This window comes from Amborella trichopoda, chromosome 2 (assembly GCF_054954075.1).
Source record: "Amborella trichopoda isolate Santa Cruz 75 chromosome 2, AtrichopodaSantaCruz75HAP2 v2.0, whole genome shotgun sequence".
In the NCBI taxonomy this organism is placed as follows: Eukaryota; Viridiplantae; Streptophyta; class Magnoliopsida; order Amborellales; family Amborellaceae; genus Amborella; species Amborella trichopoda.
The window spans coordinates 49902257-49916057 of NC_142337.1; the positions used below are offsets into that span (position 1 = coordinate 49902257).

Genomic DNA, 13801 nt, shown 5'->3' on the forward strand with positions numbered 1-13801 from the left:
TCATCCTACTATACAACTACAAGCAAAACAGAATAACGAAACACAAACAGTGCACATACATACAGGACGAGAGAATAAAAGGCTCAGGTATTAATCAGCTTATCAATCAAGAATTTTCTGGAGCAGAACTGGCATTATGCTGAATGATGGTCCTCACAGCCGACTCTGTCTCAGTAGTCCAAGAAACTAATATAAAGGAAAAACCAAACAACATAGATAGTGTTTTCAACCACATTAAGAAAATAACTGGAAAATATAAAATCATCAAAACATGAAAGATAATTAAGAAATGCGCATAAAAAACTATTCAATTTTATGACACTTTAAAGACCAATGAAAAAATGATAAGAAGAATCCAAAGAATTACGTAACAAAAGAGAAAACTTAATTAGTGGCTCATATTAAGAAATTCAACCAATGACTTTTTTGCTTCATGGTTCATAAACTCAGAAGCGCGGATAAATTCAAATCATTGCCATCAATTTTAAAAAAAAATCAACATGAAAAGGAAAAACCATAAATTAAAAAAAACAAAAATAAATAAGGAAGTCTAAAACAAAAAAAGAAAACCAGAACAGAAAAATCCCCCAAAAAAAATTTAATAACTAGGCCACAAGAAAAATCCAAAAAAAACACTTCACAAATTGACATAAGCATCGACATGTTTTTACAATTTCAAAATGCTAGCCAGTAGGGCAAAACAATACAAGGAATACACTTTAAAATGTCAATTATATGACAAAAATTTAGCAAAGAGATGTTGGCATGAGACATCAAGGCCTCAGTTACTATCCAGCGGTAATGTCACAGTAATGCAAGAGAAACTCCAAGTAGGTTCTCCTTGTATTCAAGGACTTGCAACCCTTGCCCTCCAACACGCATATTGTCATCACCGGCCTCGTTGAATTTTTCATAATAATACAACAGAATCACAAGTTACTCATATTTCAAACTTCAAACAATTTGCAAGTAAACTTGGAAATCTTGAAAAAATCAAAGCACCATGTTCGTAGAACATGGAATTTCCAAAAAAAAATGACTGAATCACAAGTCATTCATACTTCAAAGTTCAAAAGATTCGCTTTTAAACTTGGCAATCGTTTAAAAATCAAAGCACCACATTCAAAGAATATACTTCATCTAATGCAATGTGATAATACATGAATTAAAACAGCATACATTTGGTGGTTAATTGAGCATGAAAATGTGTTATGGCATCAGATAAAATACATTGATGTCATAGGAATGCAGGGCAACTCCAAGTAGGTTCTCCTTGTAAACAAGGACATGGAACCCCGACATCTCCAAGATGGAACAAAATAAACACATCATCGCCTCTATTAGCACATCCAACTTCTAAAAAAAAAAATGGAAGAAAAATTTAGCATTAAAGTCATCAATTAATACCCAATAAAGTCATAGCAATACAAGGGCTACTCCAAATAGGTTCTCCAGGTAAAACAAGAACTTGCAACCCCAGTATCTCCAACATGGACAAAATCATCATCAGCAAATAACATACCCAATTGATTAATTGGAAACCAAACGAAGAACATCCAATTCATTGATCGAAAACCAAATCAAGCGGTCCTAATTCCATATAAATAGAAACATACAAACAAATATGACAACCAACATCAAAATAATACAGAAAACATCATCATCATGTAATTGAAATGCTAGATGTCTTGAAGTATAAGAGAAAACTCATATTACATGAATATCCAGAGGAAAGAATGAGCGGATCAAATATAAGGAACTTTCACAAAAACATCATATCTTCGAATGGAAATTCAGTAAACATCGAAATCAATCCCCGAAAAAAAATAAACTAAATATTGGAGAATTGTATAATCACGAACAACATAAGAAAATGACAGAAAATCCAAACTAGTGTGGCGAAGAATTTAGGTACTAAACCATTAGAAATTGGAATGTGCCCACGTTAAACTCGCCATGGTTGGTTTCTGCCTCCATGACTACGCATTTGTGGCACCAACAATCTCCACAAGCTTAAGGTGAGGCAGCAATATTATTTACATTTTACATGATTAACTACCCACTGAGGTGACGAAATACAATGGTGACAAGGCTTCAAAAGTTTAAAAGCGAAACAAAGATGTCGTTGTTGCTTTGACACAGGTATAGACCGAGAGATCGGCCAACCTGCAACACTTAACAACTGATTCATATTACACAGGCATTGGGGCTTTCATCTTCATGAAAACATATAAGAGAAGCCCGGGGTTTGCATCGTGCGATGACAGAAGTAGCAGAGAAAAATCTAGGGTTATAAAACCTTAGATTCTGAGGAACATTAAGGCCTTTGAAATCCATGGGATGTAAAATCCTAGGGTTTTTGGTAATAACGAGGCCCCCTGTGAGAGGTAAGATTGAACATATTGCATTAAAAAATCTTATTACCTGCTAGTTTTACATAGGACTCTGAAAATCGAAAGTACGAGAAATGATAATGGCTGAAATCTAAGTATGAAAGCAAGGGTTTTCAGGAACGATAGAAAACATGAAGGCAAAGACGAACAAAATCTGCAGCGACATAAGAGAAATCGAGAAACTACAACAACAGATGAGAAACCTTAGCATAAAAGGAGCGAAAAAAGATAGCGACAAGCTTCGGCCCGTTTCCACTTTATAGATGGGAAAAACCCTAACCCTGCTTGGTTCAAATTCTAAGCTGCAGACATGGAAGATTTAGTTATGTCCCTAGAATAAAATGGCACACCCAATACCCAAAGATAGATTGCTATTAACCATTTACAGATGGAAAGATATTTATCTTACAATCACAAGAATAAATCATAATTTTTTTGCAAAAGCCCTCATCTTATTAATTATAAAGAAGTTTCCCCACATGACCAACAAAAACCACACTAATATTTATCAACCTCCAAGAATCTCCAAGGCATAAGTTCATCCTACTATATAGCTACAAGCAAAACAAAATAACGAAACACATGCAGCGCACATATATAGAGGACAAGAGAATAAAAGGCTCAGAAATTAATCATCTTATCAATGAAGAATATTCTGAAGCAGAACTGGCATTGAGCTTAATGATGGTCCTCAAAGCCGACTCTGTCTCAGTAGTCCATGAAACTAATGTAAAGGAAAAACGAAACAACAAACATGCTGTTTTCAACCACATTAAGAACATAACTGAAAAATATAAAATCATCATCTTGTGGAACATAAAAGACAATTAAAAAATGTGCATGAAAACCAATTCAATTTTATGACACTTTGAAGACCATTGAAAAAATGATAATAAGAATCCAAAGAATTAAGTAACAAAAGAGAAAACTTAATTAGTGGCTTATATTAAGCAATTCAACCATTGACTTTTTGCTTCATGGTTCATAATCATAGAAGCACGGATAAATTCAAATCATCGCCATCAATTTACAAAAAAATCAACACGGAATTCTAACACTATAAATTAAAAATAAACAAATAAATACGGAAGTTTAAAACCACAAAAGAAAACCAGAACACAAAAATCCCAAAAAATCAATTTAATAACTAGGCCACAACAAAATCCAAGCAAAACACCTCACAAATTGAAATCAGCAATGGCTTGTTTTTACAATTTCAAAATGCGAGTCAGTAGGGCAAAACAATACAAGGAATACAGTTTCCAATGTCAATTATATGACAAAAATTTAGCAAACAGATGTTGGCATGAGACATCAAGGCCTCAGTTACTATCTAGCAGTAATGTCACAGTAAGGCAAGAGCAACTCCAAGTAGGTTCTCCTTGTATTCAAGGACTTGGAACCCTTGCCCTCCAACACGCATATTGTCGTCACCGGCCTCGCTGAATTTTGCATAATAATACGACAGAACCACAAGTCACTCATACTTCAAACTTCAAAAATTTCCAATAAACTTGGAAATCTTTTAAAAATCAAAGCACCATGTTCGTAGAACATGGAATTTAAAAAAAAAAAAAAAAAACTGAATCACAAGTCATTCATACTTCAAAGTTCAAATTATTCGCTATTAAACTTGGCAATCTTGTAAAAATCAAAGCACCATGTTTAAAGAAATTAATTCATGTAATGCAATGTGATAATACAAACAGCATACACAAGGTGGTTGAATAAGCATGAAAAGGCATTATGGCATCAGATAAAATCCATTGATGTCATAGGAATGCAGAGGAACCTCCAAGTAGGTTCTCCTTGTGAACAAGGACATGGAACCCCTGCATCTCCAAGATGGGACAAAATCAAAACATCATCGCCTCTTTTAGCACATCCAACTTTTAGAAGAAAAAATGGAGGATAAATTTAGAATTAAAGTCATCACTAAATATCCAATAAGGTCATAGCAATACAAGGGCTACTCCAAGTAGGTTCTCCTTGTAAAACAAGGACTTGGAACCCCAGTATCTCTAACATGGACAAAATCATCATCAGCAAATAACAAACCCAATTGATTAATTGGAAACCAAACGAAGAACATCCAATTCACTGATCAAAAACCAAATCAAGTGGTCCAAATTCCAAAAAAAAAGAAACATACAAACAAATATGACTTCCAACATCAAAATAATACAGAAAACATCAACATCATGTAATTGAAACGCTAGATGTCTTGAAGTATAAGAGAAAACTCATATTACACGAATATCCAGAGGAATGAATGATCGGATCAAATATAAGGAACTTTCACAAAAACATCATATCTTGGAAAGGAAATCCAGTAAACATCGAAATCAAACCCCGAAATCAAAAAACAACTAAATATTGGAGAATGGTATAATCTAGAAGAACATAAGAAAATGACAAAAAATTCCAGAAAATGACAGAAAATCAAAACAAGTGTGGTGAAGTTTTTTAGACACTAAACCATTAGAAATCGGAATGTGCCCACGTTAAACTCGCCATGGTTGGTTTCTGCCTCCATGACTGCACATTTGTGGCACCAAAAATCTCCACAAGCTTAAGGTGAGGCATCAATATTATTTACATTTCACATGATTAACTACCCACTGAGGTGACGAAATACAATGGTGACAAGGCTTCAAAATTTTAAAAGCGAAACAAAGATGTCGTTGTTGCTTTGACACAGGTATAGACCGATAGATTGGCCAACCTACAACACTCAACAGCTGATTCATATTGCACGGGCATTGGGGCTTTCATCTTCATGAAAACATATAAGACAAGCCCGGGGTTTGCATCGTGCGATGACGGAAGTAGCATAGAAAAATCCTTTAGATTTTGAGGAACATTAAGGCCTTTGGCATCCATGGGATGTAAAATCCTAGGATTTTTGGTACTAACGAGACCCCCTGTGAGAGGTAAGTCTGAACATATTGCATAAAAAAATCTTATTACCTGCTCGTTATACATAGGAAACTCTGAAAATCGAAAGTACGAAAATCATAATGGCTGAAATCTGAGTATGAAGGCTGGGGTCTTCAGGAACGATAGAAAACATGAAGGCAGAGACGAATAAAAACTGCAGCGATATATGAGAAACCTCGAAACTACTGCAATAGATAAGAAACCCTAGCATAAAAGGAGAGAAAAAAGATAGCGACAAGCTTCAGCCCGTTTCCACATTTATAGATGGGAAAAACCCTAACCCTGCTTGGTTCATATTCTAACCTTCAGACATGGAAGATTCAGTTATGTCCCTAGAATCAACTGGCACACCCAATACCCAAAGATAGATTGCTATTACCATTTACAGGTGGAAATATGTTTATCTTACAATCACAAGAATAAATCACAATTTTTTTGCAAAAGCTCTTATCTTATTAATTATAAAGAAGTTTGACCACATGACCAATAAAAACCTCACTAATCTTTATCAACCTCCAAGGATCTCCATGGCAGAAGTTCATCCTACTATACAGCTACAAGCAAAACAGAATAACGAAACACATACAGTGCACATATATAGAGAACAAGATAATAAAAGGCTCAGATATTAATCAGCTTATCAATCAAGAATATTCTGAAGAAGAACTGGCATAGAGGTTAATGATGGTCCTCACAGTCGACTCTGTCTCAGTAGTACAAGAACCTAATATAAAGGAAAATCGAAATAACAGACATGGAGCTATCAACGACATTAAGATCACAACTGAAAAATATAAAATCACTATCTTTTGGAACAAAATGGATAATTAAAACGCTGAGGAAACATTAAATTAAAAAAGTGCATAAAAAACTATTCAATTTTACGACACTTTGAAGACCATTGACAAAACGATAATAAGAATCCAAAGAATTAAGTAACAAAAGAGAAAACTTAATTAGTGGCTCATATTAAGATATTCAACCATTGACTTTTTTTCATCATGGTTCATAAACTCAGAAGCGTGGATAAATTCGAATCATCGCCATCAATTTACATAAAAATCAACATGGAAATGTAAAACTAGAAATTATAAAAATAAAAATAAAAATAAAAATAAAAAAAACAAAATAAGGAAATTTAAAACCACAACAGAAAAGGACACAAAAATCCCCAAAAAGCAATTTAATAACTAGGCCACAAGAAAAATTCAAACAAAACGCCTAACAAATTGACATAAGCAATGATATGTTTTTACAATTTCAAAATGCTAGTCAGTATGGCAAAACAATACATGGAATATAGTTTCCAATGTCAATTATATGACAAAAATTTAGCAAACAGATGTTGGCATGAGACATCAAGACCTCAGTAACTATCCAGCGGTAATGTCACAGTAATGCAAGAGCAACTCCAAGTAGGTTCTCCTTGTATTCAAGGACTTGGAACCCTTGCCCTCCAACATGCATATTGTCGTCACCAGCCTCACTAAATTTTTCATAATAATACGACAGAACCACAAGTCATCCATACTTCAAACAATATGCAATTAAACTTGGAAATTTTGTAAAAATCAAAAAACCATGTTCATAGAACACTGAATTTTCCAAAAAAAAAAGACATTATCACAAGTCATTCATACTTCAATGTTCAAACAATTCGCTATTAAACTTGGCCTCAAACAATTCGCTATTAAACTTGGCAATCTTGTAAAAATCAAAGCACCATTTTCAAAGAATTTACTTCATCAAATGCAATGTGATAATACAAGAATTAAAACAGCAAACACTTGGTGATTGATCGAGCATGAAAATGCGTCATGGCATCAGAAAAAATCCATTGATGTCATAGGAATGCAGTGGCAACTCCAAGTAGGTCTCCTTGTGAACAAGGTCTTGGAACCCCTGCATCTCCAAGATGGAATAAAATCAAAACATCATCCCCTCTTTTAGCATATCCAACTTAAAGAAAAAAAAAATGGAGGATAAATTTAGCATTAAAGCCATCATGTAATCTCCAATAAAGTCATAACAAAACAAGGGCTACGCCAAGTAGGTTCTCCTTGTAAAACAAGGACTTGGAACCCCAGTATCTCCAACATGGACAAAATCATCATCAGCAAATAACATACCCAATTGATTAATTGGAAACCAAGCAAAGAACATCGAATTCATTGATCGAAAACCAAATCAAGTGGTCCTAATTCTATAGAAATAGAATATAAGAGAAAACTCATATTACATGAATATTCAGAGGAGTGAGATGATCAGATCAAATATAAGAAACTTTCACAAAACCATCATATCTTGGAATGGCAATCTAGTAAACATCGAAATCAAACCTCGAAAAAATAAACTAAATATAGGAGAATGGTACAATCTAGAACAACATCAAAAAATGACAGAAAATTCATGAAAATGACAGAAAATCCAAACCAGTGAGGCGAAGTTTTTAGGCACTAAACCATTAGAAATCGGAATGTGCCCACGTTAAACTCGCCATGGTTGGTTTCTGCCTCCATGACTGCGCATTTGTGGCACCAAAAATCTCCACAAGCATAAGGTGAGGCATCAATATTATTTACATTTTACATGATTAACTGCCCACAGAGGTGACGAAATACAATGGCGACAAGGCTTGAAAATTATAATAGCTAAACAAAGATGTTGTTGTTGCTTTGACACAGGTATAGACTGAGAGATCGGCCAACCTGCAACACTCAACAGCTGATTCATATTGCACAGCCATTGGGGCTTTCATCTTCATGAAAACATATAAGAGAAGCCCGGGGTTTGCATCGTGCGATGTCAGAAGTAGCAGAGAAAAATTCTAGGTTATAAAACCTTAGATTTTGAGGAACATTAAGGCCTTTGGCATCCATGGGATGTAAAATCTTAAGGTTTTTGGTACTAACGAGGCCCCCTGTGAGAGGTAAGCCTGAACATATTGCATAAAAAAAATCTTCTTACCTGCTCGTTTTACATAAGAATCTTTGAAAATCGAAAGTACGAGAAATGGTAATGGTTGAAATCTGAGTATGAAGACAAAGAGAAACTGCAGCGACAAATGAGAAACCTTGCAAGGGAAGCACAAAAAACATAGAATCAGAGAAACTGTAGCAATAGATGAGACACCCTAGCAGAAAAGGAGAAAAAAACGATAGCCACAAGCATCGGCCCTTTCCATTTTTATAGATGGGAAAAACTGTAACCCTGCTTGGTTCATATTCTATCCTGCAGACATGGAAGATTCAATTATGTCCCTAGAATCAAATGGCACACCAAATACCTTAAGATAGATTGCAATTAACCATTTAGAATTAGAAAGAGGTTTATCTTGCAATTACAGGAATAAATCATAATTTTTTTTGAAAAGCCCTCAGGTTATTAATTATAAAGAAGTTTCCCTATGTGACCAATAAAAACCACACTAATACTTATCAACCTCCAATGATCTCAATGGCCTAAGTTCATCCTACTATACTATACAGCTACAAGCAAAACAGAACAACGAAACAATGCACATATATAGAGGACAAGAGAATAATAGGCTCATTTATTAATCAACTTATCAATCAAGAATTTACTGAAGCAGAACTGCCATTGAGATTGATGATCATCAAAGCCAATTATGTGTCAGCAGTACAAGAAACTAATATAAAGGAATAACCAAACAAAAGACATGGAGTTTTCAGCCACATTAAGAACATAACTGAAAAATATAAAATTATCATCTTTTGGCACAAAAAAGAAAATTAAAAAGTTGAGGAAACGTTAAATTAAGAACAGTGCAAAAAAAACTATTCAATTTTATGAAATTTAGAAAACCATTGATAAGAAAAGACAAAACTCAATTAAAGGCTCATATTAAGAAATTCAACCATTGACTTTTTTTCTTCATGGTTCACAAACTCAAAAGCGCGGATAAATTCAAATCATCACCATCAATTTACAAAACCAGTAAAGAAAAGTAGGACACAAAAATCCCCAAAAAGCAATTTAATTACTGGGCCCCAAGAAAAATTCAAACAAAACACCCGACAAAGTGACATAAGAAATTACAGGTTTTTACAATTTAAAAAAGCTAGTCAGTATGGCAAAACAATGCGAGGAATATAGTTTTCAATGTCAATTATATGACAAAAATTTAGCAAGCAAATGTTGGCATGAGACATCAAGGCCTCAGTTACTATCCAGCGGTAATGTCAGAGTAATGCAAGTGTAAATCCAAGTAATTTCTCCTTGTAATCTCGGACTTGGAACCCTTACTCTCCAACACGCATATTATCGTCACCGACCTCGCTGAATTTTCCATAAAAATACGACAGAACCACAAGTCACTCGTACTTCAAACTTCAAACAATTTGCTATTAAACTTGGCAATCTTGTAAAAATCAAAGCTCCATGTTCATAGAACACTGAATTTTCCAAAAAAAATGACAGAATCACAAGTCACTCATACTTCAAAGTTCAAACAATTCGCTATGAGAAAAGGACAAAAATCAAAAGTCTGAAGGATAAGAAAAGAACGGGTGGTTCATTGCTTGAATCATCTGCCCACCCTCTTGCTAGAGTTGGATGGTGTAGGGTGGTATTAGACGAAGCTCAGAGCATAAAAAATCACAGAACTCAAGTTGCTCGGGCATGTTGGGGTCTTCGAGCTAAAAGAAGGAGGTGCTTATCAGGAACCCCAATCCAGAATGCAGTTCATGATATTTACAGCTACTTCAGATTTCTAAGATATGATCCTTATGCTGTCTATAATTCTGTTCTATGATAAAGGCCCCTGTAAGTAGGAATCCAGCAATAGGATACAAGAAGTTACAAGCTGTCCTCAAGACAATAATGTTGCGCCGTACTAAAGGTAAATTTCAGTATACAAGTACTTACCCAAAAAAAAATTTCATTATACAAGTAATCCAGTATTGATCTTTGTGGATGATAAGGTTTTCAATATGTAGATCTTACCCCTAGTACAATTTATGAATATTAACACATTAGTAGTCATTCTGATAGTAATCCAAAAATTCTTATTGTGCATTAGCTTGGAGATTCACATGAATCTGCAAAGTTACGCACTAGCAATCTCAAAGCCTGTGTTAGGAAGTTACTTACAATGTTATTTCTAGCCAAACAATGCCATGGTGTACCTTGCGCCATCTGTGACCCAGTTGAAAACTATGCTTTCTGTCTGTGACCCAGTTGAAAACTATGCTTTCTGTGGAAATTCGCCCGTGGTGCAAATCCCAAATGAACACCATGCGTATGGTTATATATGCATAGAAGAGGCTGGGGCGACTATATGGTTAGACACATTGAAATTTGAAACTTAAAAATGAGGAAATTAGGGTTGAGGGGAGAGAGACTAAAAAGTGAGGAAATTAGGGTTGGGGAACTTCGGGTTTCTGGAACCCTCATGACCATATTGACCCTAAACAACGTTCTGTAGGACATAAGGCTATTTAATCTAGAATATGACCTAACGGTCCCTAATCAATAGACAAAGCAGCACTAGATCCTGTGCGCCAATATAAAATCAAATAACTTTTTTTGTGACTCGAGAATCTAAATTCCATGCTTATGTGTGCGTACGCGCACGTGGCAGTGTCTCAACTCTCAACCCTCAACCTAGCTTCCTAGATACATGGACAATTTTGGTTTGTTTGTGACATTTATGAAAGATATTGCCATAGAAGTATCTGTGAAGGTTGCCCTGAGTCAGCAGATGGCCCTGATAGCCTTTTAGAAATCACTTTGTAAAAATTTGTAACCCCACTGGTATAGTGGTGGTCCTTGGCCCAAATCAAGTCTCCAGTTCCATGCACCTGTATAACAATTGTTGTTATTTGCCCCTTTATTGCAGATAGCTCCCCTTCCAAAAACCTACTCGAAAAAGTTTATATAGAGTCAAGGCTCTAAACAATCAAATTGGAGCCCATCTCAAAAAATTTTGATATCCAAATATCGACATCAAGATGCATGGACATGAGAAAAAAATGGATTTCAAGTTTTGAAAAGTGTGTATTTTGTAATACATTTTTTTACCATCAATTTTCAATATTTTCAAGTTTTCATAGATCTATCGATCTACACTATTTTTAAAGCTTTAAACTTTATAAATAAATATGAAAATATACTTTTAAGGCTATCACAAAGATTTCCAATATTGAAACCACATTTCTCAACAGTCAACACCATTTGAAGGTAGGCTCTAATTTGATTGTTTAGAGCCTAGGCTCTATACAAACCGCACCACCCAAACCTACTTTACCATGGCCCCCTTTGGAATTCCTATTTATTATCCTTGCGGCCGTAACTGCTGCTTTTACTTACTTCATAAGGACTACATCTTGCTTTTGAATAACTCAGAAAATGATACTTCTGTTGACTGCTTTGAATTGCTAAGAACCGTGAGAATGCCTATAGCAACTGTAGAAACATCTTCCTTTCAAATGCAATAACCCATTTGGTTCCATGTCATACCCATGTTCGCTTTCTATTTTCCAAACAAACAATGGAATCATGCACCAGCTCGTTATTTCCGAAAAAAAAGAAAAAAAACTTGGAATGCTTCCTTAAAATTTCCACATATTAGGCCATGGCACCAACAACTGCTTCACCCATTCCTCAATGTTAAGATATGATTGTTGCTTCCTTTTATGCACACATGATATTGCAGTTTATCAGTTTGGGGATCATGCTCATTGGAATAGTTGATGCCCACATCTAATTCGCTTTGAGCTTAGTACTTTTCTTTCTTCTTTTCTTTCTCTTTTTGGTCTTTCTAAGATATTGGATTCATGTGAACTGTACACTTGCTATGTCAATGCTGCATCATATCCTAATCATTGTATCGCTGATCTCGCAATTGATTTTCCTAGGGACACTTCTTGATGGGGAGCCCATTGTTACCTTACCACCTAAGTCGGTGCTTCTGAAGAAGATTGATTTCTCTATGAAGGAACGTGATTTTTACTCCAAACTGGAAGAGGAGTCACGTGCACAATTTGATGTGTAGCAGTAGCATGGTTTTTACTTTTTTCGGACAGTTGCACTTATTTTCACTCTCTTGGAGTTGTTTTCTGTTTTTGTTTGCATGGTTCACTTTTACCGCTTTCAGAAGCATTTCAGGAATCCTTATTTTTAAGTGATTTCTAGATTAGCAGTAACCTCATCAGCATAATTCAGGTTTCTGTAGTTTTTAGTGAAATCCGGTTGGAAAAGCTTGTATAAATATTTTGGGTGGGAATTGATGGTTTTTGTGAACGTGTGTATGTTCTCATATGAGTTGCTCACACACATATCAACACGCACACGCAAACCCACCCACACGTTCACGCACAAAAAAGGAAGCTATACTTAATATTATTGCCAAGAATTATATTCTGCAATTCCTCTGCCCACTGTCGAAGAACGTTAGTAGGACACAACCAAAGTTCCAGCAGCTGGCCTTCCTTTTACATACTATGTGAATCTCTATTCTCCAAAGGTTTCTTATCCGACATAGCAGATTCAGAATTTTCAGCATCCTTGAGTCCATCAATTGCAGAAACCCCTGTTTCATCATCCTCATCCAAATTCAATGCTTCATGTTTGTCATGTTCGGTTGCTTCAGTAGTGCAATTGGAAGATGGAGACCTCTCCACGAGTATAAGTGCAATTGTTCATATTGTTTTGCCAAGCCCGTCAAATTGCAAACAAGAAAGGATCCTGAGTGGACTGGAACAAAAACGACATAAATAAATGTTGATGTTAAAATTTTAAATCACAAAAGCTGATCATCAGCGAGGATTCCACCACAGCAGTGCAAACTTGCTGTCTCTTTTTGGACCATCCACGAAAGAGCAATTCGCCGTAAAGTGATACTAGAGCAGTTTATTTAACATGGCAGACCACATGGTACCATTCAGTTCAATGACTTCTCAAAAGAAAACAACATAAAATAGCCTAAATAGCCCAACCTGGTGCTCAAAAGGGGCATTGCAAGAACACCTTCTGCTGGGCTAATTTCTAATTTCTAATTTCTAATTTCTAATTTTGTTGGGATAGATCCTACAATGTATAATCACATTTCGTCTCAATTCAATTTTACTATGAAAACAAATGACAGGTGGAACTTAGAAAACTAATGTGCATCCTTTTCAGATAAAGCAACTAACAAACCATTTAAGATGGAATAGATGCAGCAGAAATAATGTCATAATTAGCCAAAAGTAGATTCATGTCTACCAATTTTAATAGGCATTATGAAATAAACAGAACCTGAATCATATCCAGGCCTTTGTGGTACCCAAACGAGTATAACATAACACATTATTTTTGGAGTAATGATCCTGTAAGATCCTCCCCCACTCATGTGTGTAGGACCCCAAAGGATCACCATTAAAGTTGGCACATATCCTTAGAAAAGTTATTACATAGATATGAGACTTGAACTTCTATAGATCCGTGCCAAATTTAATGGTGATCCT

The 13801-nt window shown here is 35.3% G+C and overlaps 14 non-coding genes across 14 annotated transcripts; all 14 read right to left on the bottom strand.

Annotated features, from left to right (window-relative positions):
- Positions 1-76: 76 nt before the first annotated feature.
- LOC148783281 (small nucleolar RNA Z223) lies at positions 77-165 on the bottom strand. Its single transcript, XR_016050778.1, has one exon. It is a non-coding gene; the product is annotated as a small nucleolar RNA Z223 (small nucleolar RNA).
- Positions 166-392: 227 nt separating this feature from the next.
- LOC148783282 (small nucleolar RNA U36a) lies at positions 393-478 on the bottom strand. Its single transcript, XR_016050750.1, has one exon. It is a non-coding gene; the product is annotated as a small nucleolar RNA U36a (small nucleolar RNA).
- Positions 479-1216: 738 nt separating this feature from the next.
- LOC148783283 (small nucleolar RNA Z278) lies at positions 1217-1325 on the bottom strand. The gene has a single exon (XR_016050725.1). It is a non-coding gene; the product is annotated as a small nucleolar RNA Z278 (small nucleolar RNA).
- Positions 1326-2117: 792 nt separating this feature from the next.
- LOC148783284 (small nucleolar RNA snoR134) lies at positions 2118-2261 on the bottom strand. Its single transcript, XR_016050741.1, has one exon. It is a non-coding gene; the product is annotated as a small nucleolar RNA snoR134 (small nucleolar RNA).
- A 746-nt stretch (positions 2262-3007) lies between these two features.
- LOC148783285 (small nucleolar RNA Z223) lies at positions 3008-3096 on the bottom strand. Its single transcript, XR_016050786.1, has one exon. It is a non-coding gene; the product is annotated as a small nucleolar RNA Z223 (small nucleolar RNA).
- A 234-nt stretch (positions 3097-3330) lies between these two features.
- LOC148783286 (small nucleolar RNA U36a) lies at positions 3331-3415 on the bottom strand. Its single transcript, XR_016050757.1, has one exon. It is a non-coding gene; the product is annotated as a small nucleolar RNA U36a (small nucleolar RNA).
- A 729-nt stretch (positions 3416-4144) lies between these two features.
- LOC148783287 (small nucleolar RNA Z278) lies at positions 4145-4265 on the bottom strand. Its single transcript, XR_016050728.1, has one exon. It is a non-coding gene; the product is annotated as a small nucleolar RNA Z278 (small nucleolar RNA).
- Positions 4266-4327: 62 nt separating this feature from the next.
- On the bottom strand, positions 4328-4440 carry LOC148783288 (small nucleolar RNA Z278). The gene has a single exon (XR_016050727.1). It is a non-coding gene; the product is annotated as a small nucleolar RNA Z278 (small nucleolar RNA).
- A 629-nt stretch (positions 4441-5069) lies between these two features.
- Positions 5070-5213, bottom strand: LOC148783289 (small nucleolar RNA snoR134). Its single transcript, XR_016050743.1, has one exon. It is a non-coding gene; the product is annotated as a small nucleolar RNA snoR134 (small nucleolar RNA).
- A 734-nt stretch (positions 5214-5947) lies between these two features.
- On the bottom strand, positions 5948-6036 carry LOC148783290 (small nucleolar RNA Z223). The gene has a single exon (XR_016050787.1). It is a non-coding gene; the product is annotated as a small nucleolar RNA Z223 (small nucleolar RNA).
- A 257-nt stretch (positions 6037-6293) lies between these two features.
- LOC148783291 (small nucleolar RNA U36a) lies at positions 6294-6379 on the bottom strand. The gene has a single exon (XR_016050755.1). It is a non-coding gene; the product is annotated as a small nucleolar RNA U36a (small nucleolar RNA).
- Positions 6380-7992: 1613 nt separating this feature from the next.
- LOC148783292 (small nucleolar RNA snoR134) lies at positions 7993-8136 on the bottom strand. The gene has a single exon (XR_016050742.1). It is a non-coding gene; the product is annotated as a small nucleolar RNA snoR134 (small nucleolar RNA).
- A 739-nt stretch (positions 8137-8875) lies between these two features.
- Positions 8876-8961, bottom strand: LOC148783293 (small nucleolar RNA Z223). Its single transcript, XR_016050780.1, has one exon. It is a non-coding gene; the product is annotated as a small nucleolar RNA Z223 (small nucleolar RNA).
- Positions 8962-9188: 227 nt separating this feature from the next.
- Positions 9189-9274, bottom strand: LOC148783294 (small nucleolar RNA U36a). The gene has a single exon (XR_016050754.1). It is a non-coding gene; the product is annotated as a small nucleolar RNA U36a (small nucleolar RNA).
- Positions 9275-13801: the final 4527 nt, after the last annotated feature.